This window comes from Hydra viridissima, unplaced genomic scaffold (assembly GCF_058129835.1).
Source record: "Hydra viridissima isolate aposymbiotic clone 2 unplaced genomic scaffold, HvirCarnegie_v1 scaffold_13, whole genome shotgun sequence".
Classification (NCBI taxonomy): Eukaryota; Metazoa; Cnidaria; class Hydrozoa; order Anthoathecata; family Hydridae; genus Hydra; species Hydra viridissima.
The window spans coordinates 769,705-787,419 of record NW_028324312.1 but is presented as its reverse complement, the minus strand read 5'-3'; the positions used below and the strand labels follow the sequence as shown (position 1 = coordinate 787,419).

Sequence of the window (17,715 nt, the reverse complement as noted above, 5' to 3'; positions counted from 1 at the left end):
AAAGCTGATGCTTCTAAAAATGGAAATTTATTTTTGAAAGGATTTTTTCATCAGAAACTATTCTTAAGCATTTGAAGACTTGAAAAAGTAAAGTGGGCACAACAATAGGGGTTAAACTGCTTCAAATTTTAAAACACAAACACCAAAATAAGGTGAAAAGATTGAAAATAAAATAGCACAGTACTTTCTGTTACCTTAAAGCATTCTTGATAAATCGTTAAAAAAACTGTGTGAACTCCTCTAAACTTGTCACTTGTCTTGGTTTTGGCATCAGCTACTGTATGAGAAGATAAAACAGGATTTAATTTGTTTAGTTTCCCTTTTTTTTTTTTTTTCTTTTTTTCGAAACAAGCTAAAAGCACCTTTTCTGCTCTTGACGCTACGCCAACACCAAAAATTTCAGTAGGACTGCGCGTAGCCACTGCACCGTTGTTAAACTCAATGATATGCACTTTACCGCAAAATTAACGCACCACTTATAAATTCCGACTTATTTTGAAAAATATTACGTATTTCCCGGATTTATCAAATACAAAGTCGATAATAATGTTTATTGTGACGTCATTTGTAGGCTTTATTCCGTTTTAGTTTCCAAATTGTAGCAGCTTTTCATAAAAGCAGCACGTTTTGCTGTAACTAAACCTCACTTTTAAAAGAAAAGTATGTATAAAGTTAGTATGAACAGATGTGTTGCTCAATGATAACTGTCATTTGAGCAACACGTCTGTTCTGACTTCTCAACGATACATAAGCAGACATTTTAAAACCTTTTTTGGTACCTCTTGCATCGTTCATGGGAGATGGATTCCTTCTTATGTAGGATAATGCTAGACCACATACGGCGCATGTTGTTACTGAATACTTACAAAGTGCTACTATTCAAGTTTTGGAGTGGCCGGCTTGCAGTCCAGATAGGAACCCAATAGAGCATCTTTGGGGCATAATGGCACGCTGTGTTAGAAGTCAACATCCACCACCTAGACGAGTTGCGACAAAGTCTTATCCGCGTATGTGAAGATATCCTTCAAGAAACGATTACACCTCTAATTGAAAGAAATCCACGGTGCTGTCTGGCTGCAACAACATCAAGATGTGGCAACACTAGATATTGATAAGTCAAAAATGTTACATTTTAAGCTGTATTAGTGTGCATAACAACAATAATCATCTTAGTTTATTTTGTTACTTACCTTAATTTTATTACTTACCATATTTCTAGTTTTAGTTTGTTTTTCTTTTCTTTTCTTTTCTCACCATCCTCAAAGTCGCTTTTATTATTATCATCGAAATAACTGTGTTCATGTGTTCTATTCTTAACACGTTTGTCAAAATATATGACCACAATTAAATAAATCGAAATGTATGTGGTGCGTTAATTTTGCGGTTAAGTGTATATTAACTAGATATTTAACTCGCGCTTTCGCAGTGAAGCATATTTTTTTGCCAAGCAAGTTTTTTTTTGCCAGCCAGAATCATAAAAACATCGATTAAAACAAACGAATTATTGTCAGTTTAAATAAAGAGGCTACCGGCTTTAAAAACTTAAAAAACTTGCTTCACTTTTTCTTACGAAATTTATTTGAAGTTTTACATCTAGTTAGTATAAATATCATTGGTTTAGCTAAGAGCATAGTAACGGTTTCTGCTTACTCGCGCAGCCTAGCAAGATGGGTGCACCGCGGACGCTCAGTTGCGAATTCTTTACTTTTTTTTTTTCTATTATTCCCCTTCCCGAAACCCCGAAATGAACGAAACGCGATTGGCAAGTATTTGATGCATACCTTAATACACAGTGACTAAATTGTAGTATGTGTTTTTTCCGTGCCGAAACTCTGGTCGGAAGACAGTGCATCTCTTTAGATATTTTAGAGCTTGTGGGTTATCACTAGTACCCAAGCCTTTTTATGAGTCATTAAAAAAAATTTACAAACAAAACTGTATTCTTCTTCTTTTTTTTTTTTTTCCGATTGTGATCAGATTATGATTTGTACTGACGATATTACATTGTGTCTACTTCCTCGGTCTTATTTTCTTACAAACATTAACAACATTTGTAGTTTCGTAACTATCCCATTGACCCTTTCATGCACCAATTATTTTTCCATAACTAACATAATCCATAAAAAATCATCTACAAAATGACAGCGGTACTATTAACTGTTTTAATTAGACTTTTTCTACACCTTGATACATTTTGATAGCTTTACAGAACGTTGCGCGGCATTTAGGACTTTGTCAGGTCGTAACAATTACACTAATTGAGTTTGAAAGTCACAGTAACCTCACCGGTAACTGTTCCGTGCTTTTTAGGTCGATGTATATTCTAGAAAAGGGGAGTTTGAGAGCAATTTTGAAGAAAAGAAAAAAGGTTTTAAGTTGTTCATAGCCTAGGACGGATGCAGCAGTTTAAGTGTTTTATTTTAGCAGCTAGTTTAGCTATTCTGCACTTGGCATTGTTTGCAAAATTAAATATAGCGATTGCTACAGATATTTTCATTTGAACCTATTTCGTTAATGCGTCTAATGTTTTTAAAAGATGTGTGGCTATAAAAATAGCCGTTTGAGCGGATTTTGATCTACTTACTGCTGGTTGTACTTGGTAACAGCCTTGGTGCCTTCGCTCACTGCGTGTTTAGCAAGTTCACCGGGAAGTAAAAGGCGCACGGCGGTTTGAATTTCACGCGAAGAGATCGTAGATTTCTTATTTTGAAGGGCGAGCCGCGAAGCTTCAGAAGCAATTCTTTCGAAAATGTCGTTCACGAAAGAATTCATGATGCTCATTGCTTTAGAAGAAACACCGACATCAGGGTGAACTTGCTTCAGGACGTTGTAAATGTAAATGGCATAAGACTCTCGTCTCTTTCTCTTGCGCTTCTTGTCACCAGTTCCAGCAATTTTACCACCTTTCTTACCGGCGCGCTTCTCGCCTTTTTTCGCCACCTTTGGCGCTTGTTTTCCTCCGGTTTTTGGTGCGTCTGACATTTCGACGGGCCTAACAGTAAAAATTCTTTTCGTTTGTTTTCATTGAATTGCAACTGGATTTAATTTAAGATAAAGCCGCCGAAATCTTAGAGTTAGCTGGTAATGCTGCACGCGATAACAAAAAAGCCAGGATCATTCCTCGTCACTTACAGCTAGCTGTTCGCAACGACGAAGAGTTAAACAAGTTGTTGTCAGGTGTTACAATTGCGAGCGCGGTGTGTTGCCAAACATTCAAGCTGTGTTGCTTCCCAAAAAGAACGAGAAGGTTCCAAAGCCAGCAGCCCAGTAAACGGCGGTATAAACAACACAAAAGGCTATTTTCATAGCCACACATCTGTTAAAAATTATTGTTAAGGCGTTAGAAACTTTAAATTTTGAATTAAACCCGTAAACTGTTGCCTACGACCATACCACGGTGAATACACCCGTTCTCGTCCGATCACGGAAGTTAAGCATCGTCGGGCCAGGGTAGTACTTGGATGGGTGACCGCCTGGGAACTCCTGGTGCCGTAGGCTTTTGCAACCGTTTACAAAAAAAAAAAAAAAAAAAGTCGCAAAAGGGGACTCCCTTTTCTTTACAAAATCTGCTTTTTTAGTTGACTCTAAGATACACAGAACTCATCCCCTGCAAAAGAATATGCATAAACGCGCCCCTGCCTGGGTGGTGTCGATCGAAAGGGGAGCGACTGGTCGAAAGGTGTGTGAGGGCGCTTCTTCCGTCTCCGCATCTCTGAGGGAAAGAAAATGGCGCTCTTTTTCCTCGCACACAAGCCAGAAAGCTAGTTTTGATGCTGAACAACAAGGGCAACGGTTAAAGGGACTATAGCCACCATAGTCACCGAGAGAAATTTCGGGCCCAGGGGAAGTTTTCTTAAGGGGCCCTCGTTGTGATCAATTACATACCCAGGACCAATAGAAGTGTGCTCTGGTCATTAAAAATTAAAAACGAAAGTGAATGAAATCTTTTAAAAGTCAAAACTATTTAAATCTTTTAAAAAATGGTTTTTAAAAAATCGTTTGTAGATACACGGGGATACCCGGGAATCTTCCCCGTCCTCTCGGCGGCCATGAAAGAAACCCTCGCAAGTCTAAAGTTGCACGATGTCGATGTTCCCTAGTTTTGTCGAAATGACGAAAAGACTGCAAAACTAGCTTTGAAGAGCAAAAGTTTATAAGATTCGTCAATCGTCGTTACGTATCTCTGGCAACGTTGCGTATTGACGTGTCAACTTGCCAAAATGTTTTGGTCGTTGTCGTTTCTTTCTAAGACCAACACGAAGGAATCAGAGCTGTTTTCATGAAAATAATGAACGGTAGTAAAAGAATGCATTTCACCGCACCAGAATCCAATATGCGATATGCATAAATGGTTGACAATTGTTGTTATTGTTGCTGCTGCTGTTGTTGTTACTATTGTTACTGTTAGATCGTTACTGCTAATGCTTATTTTTTTGTGGTCGTTGCTATAGTCAGTATTCCCATTATCGTTAGTTTATCGATGCTATCGTTAATTTTTGTTATTGTCGTTATTGTTATCTTCATCGTTGTCATTATTTTCGTTTTCACTATTGATATCGATTTTCTTGTTGCTACTGTTTGTTATTTTAACTATTATTATCGTCATTGTTTTTTATTACAGCGACTCGTTTTCACTGTTGTGACTGTCACATTTGTTCCGCCGTCGAGTGATTTCCGGGATTGTAACCGGTCGATCACGCTTGCTGGTTGTCACGTTGAAACGATTCTCGTCGCTCCTATGCTTATTTGGTTGCCTCTTTGCGATTCTTAGATTTTTATTGATTTTATACAAAAAAAAACAACAACTTTTGAAATAAATAAAATTTATTTGCACTTATAGCAGACTTTGTATGCGCCTCTCAAAATATGCAGTAGACTCTTAGGGGTGAGAGGAGAGGTTTTTTTTTTTAAGTCGTTAGAGGAGGGGGCGAGCGCGAACGCAGGCCCCCACTACCAGAAATTGTACGGTCGAGTTACCGACGTTAGCGGTAATCGCAGGGGTCAGCCCAGGCGAAGTGCAATGCAAGAGCCTCACCCTGGAAGAAGCCCCATGTTGATCAGGTTTACTTCCCGTCAGGTAAGTATGCTTTTCCCGTTGTGTGGGCAGCCTCGGACGTGCCCCAATCTTCTCAATTGTGGGTTTTCGATTGCACACCGCATCGTCCCGTTTGTTTGCTTTTTTTTTTTCCTTCTCTATAGTATGGGCCGCGCTCAGCAGTAGTGCAACGCCGAGGCAACCCGCGGTCAGGGCGAGGTAAACCTACGATCCCTTGACCAAATGCCAAAAATCAGATTAATATATGAGCCGGACTATGCCGGCGTACCAGATATTAAACTGATAAGAACAGATACTACACTTGATCTTAGCCATTAGGCCGAGAAGCGATACTTTTTGCAACGAATTTGTCCCGGCTCCCTCCCTCTCAACGAAAAAACTTGTGGACATTTGAATGATCAAGTCGATGGGTAACTTTAAGTTTCAACGATGAAAACATGGCTTTCTTGTACTGCATCAATTTCACTCTAAAACATTTGGGCTTTTTTTCAAAAATAACCCAGCTTCTTTCAAAAATAACAAGCTTCTTTCAAAAATAACCCAATTAACCAAAACATAAAAAACGTTTAAAGGCTTTTAAATTTAACGCTGGGCAGCAGATGTGATCAAAGGCCAAGTTGAACAACTGAAAATCAACTCTGCATATGAGCGTCCGACAGATTTCTCTGTCAAAAAGCATTTTGAGAACCTCTGTATTTAAATGTTTTTTTCAACTGTTGTAATGACAGTACTTTAATTCATCACTAGGGTCGCCAAGAAACAGCAGAGTTTAGGAGGACTTGCTTGTCATTAGCCTCGATCCTTTCCCAAGTAGTAATTCCTCACAAAGTCTAAAAAAACAAGCTTGAAAGTTTAAAATTGGGATGGTGCAAATTAAGTTAAGAATTTAAACTGTGTAGCAAGAAAATATTTTTCAGATACTTTAGTTATTGCAAGAAATGAACACTTTAAATGTTTACTGACAAAAAGGTAAAACAATTTTAAAAAGTGACCTAAAACATCCACTGACAAAATATCAAATGACAAATGGAAAATGAAAAAATGTATGACACTAAATCGACACAGCATTAGGTTAGCAAAAGTAAAGCATACATACCTTGCACACTGTATCTGCATTTTTCCAATCACAAACTCGCAGAGGTGGTAAAAGTTAATGAGACCTGGAACAATAAGCAAAGTATTTTTTTTAAATATTACATTTTTTAACATATTACCTAACCTAAATTAAGCCTGCAAATGTATTTGCGTACAAATTAGAAGCTCAGGATTGATGGAGAATAAACTTAAAAATATAATTCCCAAGTCAGTTAAAAAGATGTTTACTTGTTGGCTAAAGGTCGACTTTTTCAAACTACCACTTTTAAAAAATGGTTCTGGTAAACTATCGAAGAAACATGACTTACCTTTTTCTTGAAACTTTAACTGCTTCAATATTATATGCTCTGCTAACCTAACTTAACCCTTAACCTTGCCCCAGGACAACACTCAAAATTCTCTTTCAATAATTTATTTTCAATAATCAGACTTGCTACCTGAGGCTGAGTTAACTTTAGCAGTAACTCTATAAAACATAATGTGAGAAAGCCAAACAAAAGGTTCAGTTCAAAATGTAATGAGTATGTAATTTTTTTAAAATTTTATCGCATATCTTTAATTGAATTAAAGGGATCATTCCAAAGAAGCTATAGATTGTCCAGTGAAAAGCATACCTAATTAAGCATTACTTTATTGGGGTTGTGTCAGTATAACTGTAAATGAAACAAAGCTATGAACAAACTAAAGAAATAGGTAAAAGTCTTAGAAAGATCCTATTTCTGTTTCACTCACCAATAAAATCAAGAAGAATTTCCCACTTCTTATTCATTGAGTGGGATGCTCTAAAGAGTATTGCAACTTGCATTCTGGATAATCCAGGAACTCAGAACAAACTCTGTAACTGCACTCATGAAAGTCTTTTGTAACTACTCCTTCATAAAGCTGATGCTTCTAAAAATGGAAATTTATTTTTGAAAGGATTTTTTCATCAGAAACTATTCTTAAGCATTTGAAGACTTGAAAAAGTAAAGTGGGCACAACAATAGGGGTTAAACTGCTTCAAATTTTAAAACACAAACACCAAAATAAGGTGAAAAAGATTGAAAATAAAATAGCACAGTACTTTCTGTTACCTTAAAGCATTCTTGATAAATCGTTAAAAAAACTGTGTGAACTCCTCTAAACTTGTCACTTGTCTTGGTTTGGCATCAGCTACTGTATGAGAAGATAAAACAGGATTTAATTTGTTTAGTTTCCCTTTTTTTTTTTTTCTTTTTTTCGAAACAAGCTAAAAGCACCTTTTCTGCTCTTGACGCTACGCCAACACCAAAAATTTCAGTAGGACTGCGCGTAGCCACTGCACCGTTGTTAAACTCAATGATATGCACTTTACCGCAAAATTAACGCACCACTTATAAATTCCGACTTATTTTGAAAAATATTACGTATTTCCCGGATTTATCAAATACAAAGTCGATAATAATGTTTATTGTGACGTCATTTGTAGGCTTTATTCCGTTTTAGTTTCCAAATTGTAGCAGCTTTTCATAAGCAGCACGTTTTGCTGTAACTAAACCTCACTTTTAAAAGAAAAGTATGTATAAAGTTAGTATGAACAGATGTGTTGCTCAATGATAACTGTCATTTGAGCAACACGTCTGTTCTGACTTCTCAACGATACATAAGCAGACATTTTAAAACCTTTTTTGGTACCTCTTGCATCGTTCATGGGAGATGGATTCCTTCTTATGTAGGATAATGCTAGACCACATACGGCGCATGTTGTTACTGAATACTTACAAAGTGCTACTATTCAAGTTTTGGAGTGGCCGGCTTGCAGTCCAGATAGGAACCCAATAGAGCATCTTTGGGGCATAATGGCACGCTGTGTTAGAAGTCAACATCCACCACCTAGACGAGTTGCGACAAAGTCTTATCCGCGTATGTGAAGATATCCTTCAAGAAACGATTACACCTCTAATTGAAAGAAATCCACGGTGCTGTCTGGCTGCAACAACATCAAGATGTGGCAACACTAGATATTGATAAGTCAAAAATGTTACATTTTAAGCTGTATTAGTGTGCATAACAACAATAATCATCTTAGTTTATTTTGTTACTTACCTTAATTTTATTACTTACCATATTTCTAGTTTTAGTTTGTTTTTCTTTTCTTTTCTTTTCTCACCATCCTCAAAGTCGCTTTTATTATTATCATCGAAATAACTGTGTTCATGTGTTCTATTCTTAACACGTTTGTCAAAATATATGACCACAATTAAATAAATCGAAATGTATGTGGTGCGTTAATTTTGCGGTTAAGTGTATATTAACTAGATATTTAACTCGCGCTTTCGCAGTGAAGCATATTTTTTTGCCAAGCAAGTTTTTTTTTGCCAGCCAGAATCATAAAAACATCGATTAAAACAAACGAATTATTGTCAGTTTAAATAAAGAGGCTACCGGCTTTAAAAACTTAAAAAACTTGCTTCACTTTTTCTTACGAAATTTATTTGAAGTTTTACATCTAGTTAGTATAAATATCATTGGTTTAGCTAAGAGCATAGTAACGGTTTCTGCTTACTCGCGCAGCCTAGCAAGATGGGTGCACCGCGGACGCTCAGTTGCGAATTCTTTACTTTTTTTTTTTCTATTATTCCCCTTCCCGAAACCCCGAAATGAACGAAACGCGATTGGCAAGTATTTGATGCATACCTTAATACACAGTGACTAAATTGTAGTATGTGTTTTTTCCGTGCCGAAACTCTGGTCGGAAGACAGTGCATCTCTTTAGATATTTTAGAGCTTGTGGGTTATCACTAGTACCCAAGCCTTTTTATGAGTCATTAAAAAAAATTTACAAACAAAACTGTATTCTTCTTCTTTTTTTTTTTTTTCCGATTGTGATCAGATTATGATTTGTACTGACGATATTACATTGTGTCTACTTCCTCGGTCTTATTTTCTTACAAACATTAACAACATTTGTAGTTTCGTAACTATCCCATTGACCCTTTCATGCACCAATTATTTTTCCATAACTAACATAATCCATAAAAAATCATCTACAAAATGACAGCGGTACTATTAACTGTTTTAATTAGACTTTTTCTACACCTTGATACATTTTGATAGCTTTACAGAACGTTGCGCGGCATTTAGGACTTTGTCAGGTCGTAACAATTACACTAATTGAGTTTGAAAGTCACAGTAACCTCACCGGTAACTGTTCCGTGCTTTTTAGGTCGATGTATATTCTAGAAAAGGGGAGTTTGAGAGCAATTTTGAAGAAAAGAAAAAAGGTTTTAAGTTGTTCATAGCCTAGGACGGATGCAGCAGTTTAAGTGTTTTATTTTAGCAGCTAGTTTAGCTATTCTGCACTTGGCATTGTTTGCAAAATTAAATATAGCGATTGCTACAGATATTTTCATTTGAACCTATTTCGTTAATGCGTCTAATGTTTTTAAAAGATGTGTGGCTATAAAAATAGCCGTTTGAGCGGATTTTGATCTACTTACTGCTGGTGTACTTGGTAACAGCCTTGGTGCCTTCGCTCACTGCGTGTTTAGCAAGTTCACCGGGAAGTAAAAGGCGCACGGCGGTTTGAATTTCACGCGAAGAGATCGTAGATTTCTTATTTTGAAGGGCGAGCCGCGAAGCTTCAGAAGCAATTCTTTCGAAAATGTCGTTCACGAAAGAATTCATGATGCTCATTGCTTTAGAAGAAACACCGACATCAGGGTGAACTTGCTTCAGGACGTTGTAAATGTAAATGGCATAAGACTCTCGTCTCTTTCTCTTGCGCTTCTTGTCACCAGTTCCAGCAATTTTACCACCTTTCTTACCGGCGCGCTTCTCGCCTTTTTTCGCCACCTTTGGCGCTTGTTTTCCTCCGGTTTTTGGTGCGTCTGACATTTCGACGGGCCTAACAGTAAAAATTCTTTTCGTTTGTTTTCATTGAATTGCAACTGGATTTAATTTAAGATAAAGCCGCCGAAATCTTAGAGTTAGCTGGTAATGCTGCACGCGATAACAAAAAAGCCAGGATCATTCCTCGTCACTTACAGCTAGCTGTTCGCAACGACGAAGAGTTAAACAAGTTGTTGTCAGGTGTTACAATTGCGAGCGGCGGTGTGTTGCCAAACATTCAAGCTGTGTTGCTTCCCAAAAAGAACGAGAAGGTTCCAAAGCCAGCAGCCCAGTAAACGGCGGTATAAACAACACAAAAGGCTATTTTCATAGCCACACATCTGTTAAAAATTATTGTTAAGGCGTTAGAAACTTTAAATTTTGAATTAAACCCGTAAACTGTTGCCTACGACCATACCACGGTGAATACACCCGTTCTCGTCCGATCACGGAAGTTAAGCATCGTCGGGCCAGGGTAGTACTTGGATGGGTGACCGCCTGGGAACTCCTGGTGCCGTAGGCTTTTGCAACCGTTTACAAAAAAAAAAAAAAAAAAAGTCGCAAAAGGGGACTCCCTTTTCTTTACAAAATCTGCTTTTTTAGTTGACTCTAAGATACACAGAACTCATCCCCTGCAAAAGAATATGCATAAACGCGCCCCTGCCTGGGTGGTGTCGATCGAAAGGGGAGCGACTGGTCGAAAGGTGTGTGAGGGCGCTTCTTCCGTCTCCGCATCTCTGAGGGAAAGAAAATGGCGCTCTTTTTCCTCGCACACAAGCCAGAAAGCTAGTTTTGATGCTGAACAACAAGGGCAACGGTTAAAGGGACTATAGCCACCATAGTCACCGAGAGAAATTTCGGGCCCAGGGGAAGTTTTCTTAAGGGGCCCTCGTTGTGATCAATTACATACCCAGGACCAATAGAAGTGTGCTCTGGTCATTAAAAATTAAAAACGAAAGTGAATGAAATCTTTTAAAAGTCAAAACTATTTAAATCTTTTAAAAAATGGTTTTTAAAAAATCGTTTGTAGATACACGGGGATACCCGGGAATCTTCCCCGTCCTCTCGGCGGCCATGAAAGAAACCCTCGCAAGTCTAAAGTTGCACGATGTCGATGTTCCCTAGTTTTGTCGAAATGACGAAAAGACTGCAAAACTAGCTTTGAAGAGCAAAAGTTTATAAGATTCGTCAATCGTCGTTACGTATCTCTGGCAACGTTGCGTATTGACGTGTCAACTTGCCAAAATGTTTTGGTCGTTGTCGTTTCTTTCTAAGACCAACACGAAGGAATCAGAGCTGTTTTCATGAAAATAATGAACGGTAGTAAAAGAATGCATTTCACCGCACCAGAATCCAATATGCGATATGCATAAATGGTTGACAATTGTTGTTATTGTTGCTGCTGCTGTTGTTGTTACTATTGTTACTGTTAGATCGTTACTGCTAATGCTTATTTTTTTGTGGTCGTTGCTATAGTCAGTATTCCCATTATCGTTAGTTTATCGATGCTATCGTTAATTTTTGTTATTGTCGTTATTGTTATCTTCATCGTTGTCATTATTTTCGTTTTCACTATTGATATCGATTTTCTTGTTGCTACTGTTTGTTATTTTAACTATTATTATCGTCATTGTTTTTTATTACAGCGACTCGTTTTCACTGTTGTGACTGTCACATTTGTTCCGCCGTCGAGTGATTTCCGGGATTGTAACCGGTCGATCACGCTTGCTGGTTGTCACGTTGAAACGATTCTCGTCGCTCCTATGCTTATTTGGTTGCCTCTTTGCGATTCTTAGATTTTTATTGATTTTATACAAAAAAAAAACAACAACTTTTGAAATAAATAAAATTTATTTGCACTTATAGCAGACTTTGTATGCGCCTCTCAAAATATGCAGTAGACTCTTAGGGGTGAGAGGAGAGGTTTTTTTTTTTAAGTCGTTAGAGGAGGGGGCGAGCGCGAACGCAGGCCCCCACTACCAGAAATTGTACGGTCGAGTTACCGACGTTAGCGGTAATCGCAGGGGTCAGCCCAGGCGAAGTGCAATGCAAGAGCCTCACCCTGGAAGAAGCCCCATGTTGATCAGGTTTACTTCCCCGTCAGGTAAGTATGCTTTTCCCGTTGTGTGGGCAGCCTCGGACGTGCCCCAATCTTCTCAATTGTGGGTTTTCGATTGCACACCGCATCGTCCCGTTTGTTTGCTTTTTTTTTTTCCTTCTCTATAGTATGGGCCGCGCTCAGCAGTAGTGCAACGCCGAGGCAACCCGCGGTCAGGGCGAGGTAAACCTACGATCCCTTGACCAAATGCCAAAAATCAGATTAATATATGAGCCGGACTATGCCGGCGTACCAGATATTAAACTGATAAGAACAGATACTACACTTGATCTTAGCCATTAGGCCGAGAAGCGATACTTTTTGCAACGAATTTGTCCCGGCTCCCTCCCTCTCAACGAAAAAACTTGTGGACATTTGAATGATCAAGTCGATGGGTAACTTTAAGTTTCAACGATGAAAACATGGCTTTCTTGTACTGCATCAATTTCACTCTAAAACATTTGGGCTTTTTTTCAAAAATAACCCAGCTTCTTTCAAAAATAACAAGCTTCTTTCAAAAATAACCCAATTAACCAAAACATAAAAAACGTTTAAAGGCTTTTAAATTTAACGCTGGGCAGCAGATGTGATCAAAGGCCAAGTTGAACAACTGAAAATCAACTCTGCATATGAGCGTCCGACAGATTTCTCTGTCAAAAAGCATTTTGAGAACCTCTGTATTTAAATGTTTTTTTCAACTGTTGTAATGACAGTACTTTAATTCATCACTAGGGTCGCCAAGAAACAGCAGAGTTTAGGAGGACTTGCTTGTCATTAGCCTCGATCCTTTCCCAAGTAGTAATTCCTCACAAAGTCTAAAAAAACAAGCTTGAAAGTTTAAAAATTGGGATGGTGCAAATTAAGTTAAGAATTTAAACTGTGTAGCAAGAAAATATTTTTCAGATACTTTAGTTATTGCAAGAAATGAACACTTTAAATGTTTACTGACAAAAAGGTAAAACAATTTTAAAAAGTGACCTAAAACATCCACTGACAAAATATCAAATGACAAATGGAAAATGAAAAAATGTATGACACTAAATCGACACAGCATTAGGTTAGCAAAAGTAAAGCATACATACCTTGCACACTGTATCTGCATTTTTCCAATCACAAACTCGCAGAGGGTGGTAAAAGTTAATGAGACCTGGAACAATAAGCAAAGTATTTTTTTTAAATATTACATTTTTTAACATATTACCTAACCTAAATTAAGCCTGCAAATGTATTTGCGTACAAATTAGAAGCTCAGGATTGATGGAGAATAAACTTAAAAATATAATTCCCAAGTCAGTTAAAAAGATGTTTACTTGTTGGCTAAAGGTCGACTTTTTCAAACTACCACTTTTAAAAAATGGTTCTGGTAAACTATCGAAGAAACATGACTTACCTTTTTCTTGAAACTTTAACTGCTTCAATATTATATGCTCTGCTAACCTAACTTAACCCTTAACCTTGCCCCAGGACAACACTCAAAATTCTCTTTCAATAATTTATTTTCAATAATCAGACTTGCTACCTGAGGCTGAGTTAACTTTAGCAGTAACTCTATAAAACATAATGTGAGAAAGCCAAACAAAAGGTTCAGTTCAAAATGTAATGAGTATGTAATTTTTTTAAAATTTTATCGCATATCTTTAATTGAATTAAAGGGATCATTCCAAAGAAGCTATAGATTGTCCAGTGAAAAGCATACCTAATTAAGCATTACTTTATTGGGGTTGTGTCAGTATAACTGTAAATGAAACAAAGCTATGAACAAACTAAAGAAATAGGTAAAAGTCTTAGAAAGATCCTATTTCTGTTTCACTCACCAATAAAATCAAGAAGAATTTCCCACTTCTTATTCATTGAGTGGGATGCTCTAAAGAGTATTGCAACTTGCATTCTGGATAATCCAGGAACTCAGAACAAACTCTGTAACTGCACTCATGAAAGTCTTTTGTAACTACTCCTTCATAAAGCTGATGCTTCTAAAAATGGAAATTTATTTTTGAAAGGATTTTTTCATCAGAAACTATTCTTAAGCATTTGAAGACTTGAAAAAGTAAAGTGGGCACAACAATAGGGGTTAAACTGCTTCAAATTTTAAAACACAAACACCAAAATAAGGTGAAAAGATTGAAAATAAAATAGCACAGTACTTTCTGTTACCTTAAAGCATTCTTGATAAATCGTTAAAAAAACTGTGTGAACTCCTCTAAACTTGTCACTTGTCTTGGTTTTGGCATCAGCTACTGTATGAGAAGATAAAACAGGATTTAATTTGTTTAGTTTCCCTTTTTTTTTTTTTTCTTTTTTTCGAAACAAGCTAAAAGCACCTTTTCTGCTCTTGACGCTACGCCAACACCAAAAATTTCAGTAGGACTGCGCGTAGCCACTGCACCGTTGTTAAACTCAATGATATGCACTTTACCGCAAAATTAACGCACCACTTATAAATTCCGACTTATTTTGAAAAATATTACGTATTTCCCGGATTTATCAAATACAAAGTCGATAATAATGTTTATTGTGACGTCATTTGTAGGCTTTATTCCGTTTTAGTTTCCAAATTGTAGCAGCTTTTCATAAGCAGCACGTTTTGCTGTAACTAAACCTCACTTTTAAAAGAAAAGTATGTATAAAGTTAGTATGAACAGATGTGTTGCTCAATGATAACTGTCATTTGAGCAACACGTCTGTTCTGACTTCTCAACGATACATAAGCAGACATTTTAAAACCTTTTTTGGTACCTCTTGCATCGTTCATGGGAGATGGATTCCTTCTTATGTAGGATAATGCTAGACCACATACGGCGCATGTTGTTACTGAATACTTACAAAGTGCTACTATTCAAGTTTTGGAGTGGCCGGCTTGCAGTCCAGATAGGAACCCAATAGAGCATCTTTGGGGCATAATGGCACGCTGTGTTAGAAGTCAACATCCACCACCTAGACGAGTTGCGACAAAGTCTTATCCGCGTATGTGAAGATATCCTTCAAGAAACGATTACACCTCTAATTGAAAGAAATCCACGGTGCTGTCTGGCTGCAACAACATCAAGATGTGGCAACACTAGATATTGATAAGTCAAAAATGTTACATTTTAAGCTGTATTAGTGTGCATAACAACAATAATCATCTTAGTTTATTTTGTTACTTACCTTAATTTTATTACTTACCATATTTCTAGTTTTAGTTTGTTTTTCTTTTCTTTTCTTTTCTCACCATCCTCAAAGTCGCTTTTATTATTATCATCGAAATAACTGTGTTCATGTGTTCTATTCTTAACACGTTTGTCAAAATATATGACCACAATTAAATAAATCGAAATGTATGTGGTGCGTTAATTTTGCGGTTAAGTGTATATTAACTAGATATTTAACTCGCGCTTTCGCAGTGAAGCATATTTTTTTGCCAAGCAAGTTTTTTTTTGCCAGCCAGAATCATAAAAACATCGATTAAAACAAACGAATTATTGTCAGTTTAAATAAAGAGGCTACCGGCTTTAAAAACTTAAAAAACTTGCTTCACTTTTTCTTACGAAATTTATTTGAAGTTTTACATCTAGTTAGTATAAATATCATTGGTTTAGCTAAGAGCATAGTAACGGTTTCTGCTTACTCGCGCAGCCTAGCAAGATGGGTGCACCGCGGACGCTCAGTTGCGAATTCTTTACTTTTTTTTTTTCTATTATTCCCCTTCCCGAAACCCCGAAATGAACGAAACGCGATTGGCAAGTATTTGATGCATACCTTAATACACAGTGACTAAATTGTAGTATGTGTTTTTTCCGTGCCGAAACTCTGGTCGGAAGACAGTGCATCTCTTTAGATATTTTAGAGCTTGTGGGTTATCACTAGTACCCAAGCCTTTTTATGAGTCATTAAAAAAAATTTACAAACAAAACTGTATTCTTCTTCTTTTTTTTTTTTTTCCGATTGTGATCAGATTATGATTTGTACTGACGATATTACATTGTGTCTACTTCCTCGGTCTTATTTTCTTACAAACATTAACAACATTTGTAGTTTCGTAACTATCCCATTGACCCTTTCATGCACCAATTATTTTTCCATAACTAACATAATCCATAAAAAATCATCTACAAAATGACAGCGGTACTATTAACTGTTTTAATTAGACTTTTTCTACACCTTGATACATTTTGATAGCTTTACAGAACGTTGCGCGGCATTTAGGACTTTGTCAGGTCGTAACAATTACACTAATTGAGTTTGAAAGTCACAGTAACCTCACCGGTAACTGTTCCGTGCTTTTTAGGTCGATGTATATTCTAGAAAAGGGGAGTTTGAGAGCAATTTTGAAGAAAAGAAAAAAGGTTTTAAGTTGTTCATAGCCTAGGACGGATGCAGCAGTTTAAGTGTTTTATTTTAGCAGCTAGTTTAGCTATTCTGCACTTGGCATTGTTTGCAAAATTAAATATAGCGATTGCTACAGATATTTTCATTTGAACCTATTTCGTTAATGCGTCTAATGTTTTTAAAAGATGTGTGGCTATAAAAATAGCCGTTTGAGCGGATTTTGATCTACTTACTGCTGGTGTACTTGGTAACAGCCTTGGTGCCTTCGCTCACTGCGTGTTTAGCAAGTTCACCGGGAAGTAAAAGGCGCACGGCGGTTTGAATTTCACGCGAAGAGATCGTAGATTTCTTATTTTGAAGGGCGAGCCGCGAAGCTTCAGAAGCAATTCTTTCGAAAATGTCGTTCACGAAAGAATTCATGATGCTCATTGCTTTAGAAGAAACACCGACATCAGGGTGAACTTGCTTCAGGACGTTGTAAATGTAAATGGCATAAGACTCTCGTCTCTTTCTCTTGCGCTTCTTGTCACCAGTTCCAGCAATTTTACCACCTTTCTTACCGGCGCGCTTCTCGCCTTTTTTCGCCACCTTTGGCGCTTGTTTTCCTCCGGTTTTTGGTGCGTCTGACATTTCGACGGGCCTAACAGTAAAAATTCTTTTCGTTTGTTTTCATTGAATTGCAACTGGATTTAATTTAAGATAAAGCCGCCGAAATCTTAGAGTTAGCTGGTAATGCTGCACGCGATAACAAAAAAGCCAGGATCATTCCTCGTCACTTACAGCTAGCTGTTCGCAACGACGAAGAGTTAAACAAGTTGTTGTCAGGTGTTACAATTGCGAGCGGCGGTGTGTTGCCAAACATTCAAGCTGTGTTGCTTCCCAAAAAGAACGAGAAGGTTCCAAAGCCAGCAGCCCAGTAAACGGCGGTATAAACAACACAAAAGGCTATTTTCATAGCCACACATCTGTTAAAAATTATTGTTAAGGCGTTAGAAACTTTAAATTTTGAATTAAACCCGTAAACTGTTGCCTACGACCATACCACGGTGAATACACCCGTTCTCGTCCGATCACGGAAGTTAAGCATCGTCGGGCCAGGGTAGTACTTGGATGGGTGACCGCCTGGGAACTCCTGGTGCCGTAGGCTTTTGCAACCGTTTACAAAAAAAAAAAAAAAAAAAGTCGCAAAAGGGGACTCCCTTTTCTTTACAAAATCTGCTTTTTTAGTTGACTCTAAGATACACAGAACTCATCCCCTGCAAAAGAATATGCATAAACGCGCCCCTGCCTGGGTGGTGTCGATCGAAAG

The 17,715-nt window shown here is 37.5% G+C and overlaps 1 long non-coding RNA gene, 7 other non-coding genes and 2 pseudogenes across 8 annotated transcripts; 3 read left to right on the top strand and 7 right to left on the bottom strand.

The window, feature by feature from the left end:
- Positions 1-3,379: 3,379 nt before the first annotated feature.
- LOC149879914 (5S ribosomal RNA) lies at positions 3,380-3,498 on the top strand. The gene has a single exon (XR_016446623.1). It is a non-coding gene; the product is annotated as a 5S ribosomal RNA (ribosomal RNA).
- Positions 3,499-4,922: 1,424 nt separating this feature from the next.
- Positions 4,923-5,085, bottom strand: LOC149879913 (U1 spliceosomal RNA). Its single transcript, XR_016446531.1, has one exon. It is a non-coding gene; the product is annotated as a U1 spliceosomal RNA (small nuclear RNA).
- A 110-nt stretch (positions 5,086-5,195) lies between these two features.
- LOC149879912 (U2 spliceosomal RNA) lies at positions 5,196-5,387 on the bottom strand. Its single transcript, XR_016446689.1, has one exon. It is a non-coding gene; the product is annotated as a U2 spliceosomal RNA (small nuclear RNA).
- A 4,214-nt stretch (positions 5,388-9,601) lies between these two features.
- On the bottom strand, positions 9,602-10,006 carry LOC149879911 (late histone H2B.L4 pseudogene; annotated as a pseudogene).
- Positions 10,007-10,404: 398 nt separating this feature from the next.
- Positions 10,405-10,523, top strand: LOC149879910 (5S ribosomal RNA). Its single transcript, XR_016446622.1, has one exon. It is a non-coding gene; the product is annotated as a 5S ribosomal RNA (ribosomal RNA).
- A 1,309-nt stretch (positions 10,524-11,832) lies between these two features.
- LOC149879907 (uncharacterized) lies at positions 11,833-14,509 on the bottom strand. Its single transcript, XR_016446168.1, has 5 exons — positions 14,420-14,509; positions 14,253-14,335; positions 13,913-14,071; positions 13,181-13,245; positions 11,833-12,913 (listed from the first exon to the last, which is right to left on the bottom strand). It is a non-coding gene; the product is annotated as an uncharacterized LOC149879907 (long non-coding RNA).
- LOC149879909 (U1 spliceosomal RNA) lies at positions 11,949-12,112 on the bottom strand. The gene has a single exon (XR_016446525.1). It is a non-coding gene; the product is annotated as a U1 spliceosomal RNA (small nuclear RNA).
- On the bottom strand, positions 12,223-12,414 carry LOC149879908 (U2 spliceosomal RNA). Its single transcript, XR_016446688.1, has one exon. It is a non-coding gene; the product is annotated as a U2 spliceosomal RNA (small nuclear RNA).
- A 2,122-nt stretch (positions 14,510-16,631) lies between the features above and the next one.
- Positions 16,632-17,036, bottom strand: LOC149879906 (late histone H2B.L4 pseudogene; annotated as a pseudogene).
- Positions 17,037-17,434: 398 nt separating this feature from the next.
- LOC149879905 (5S ribosomal RNA) lies at positions 17,435-17,553 on the top strand. Its single transcript, XR_016446621.1, has one exon. It is a non-coding gene; the product is annotated as a 5S ribosomal RNA (ribosomal RNA).
- Positions 17,554-17,715: the final 162 nt, after the last annotated feature.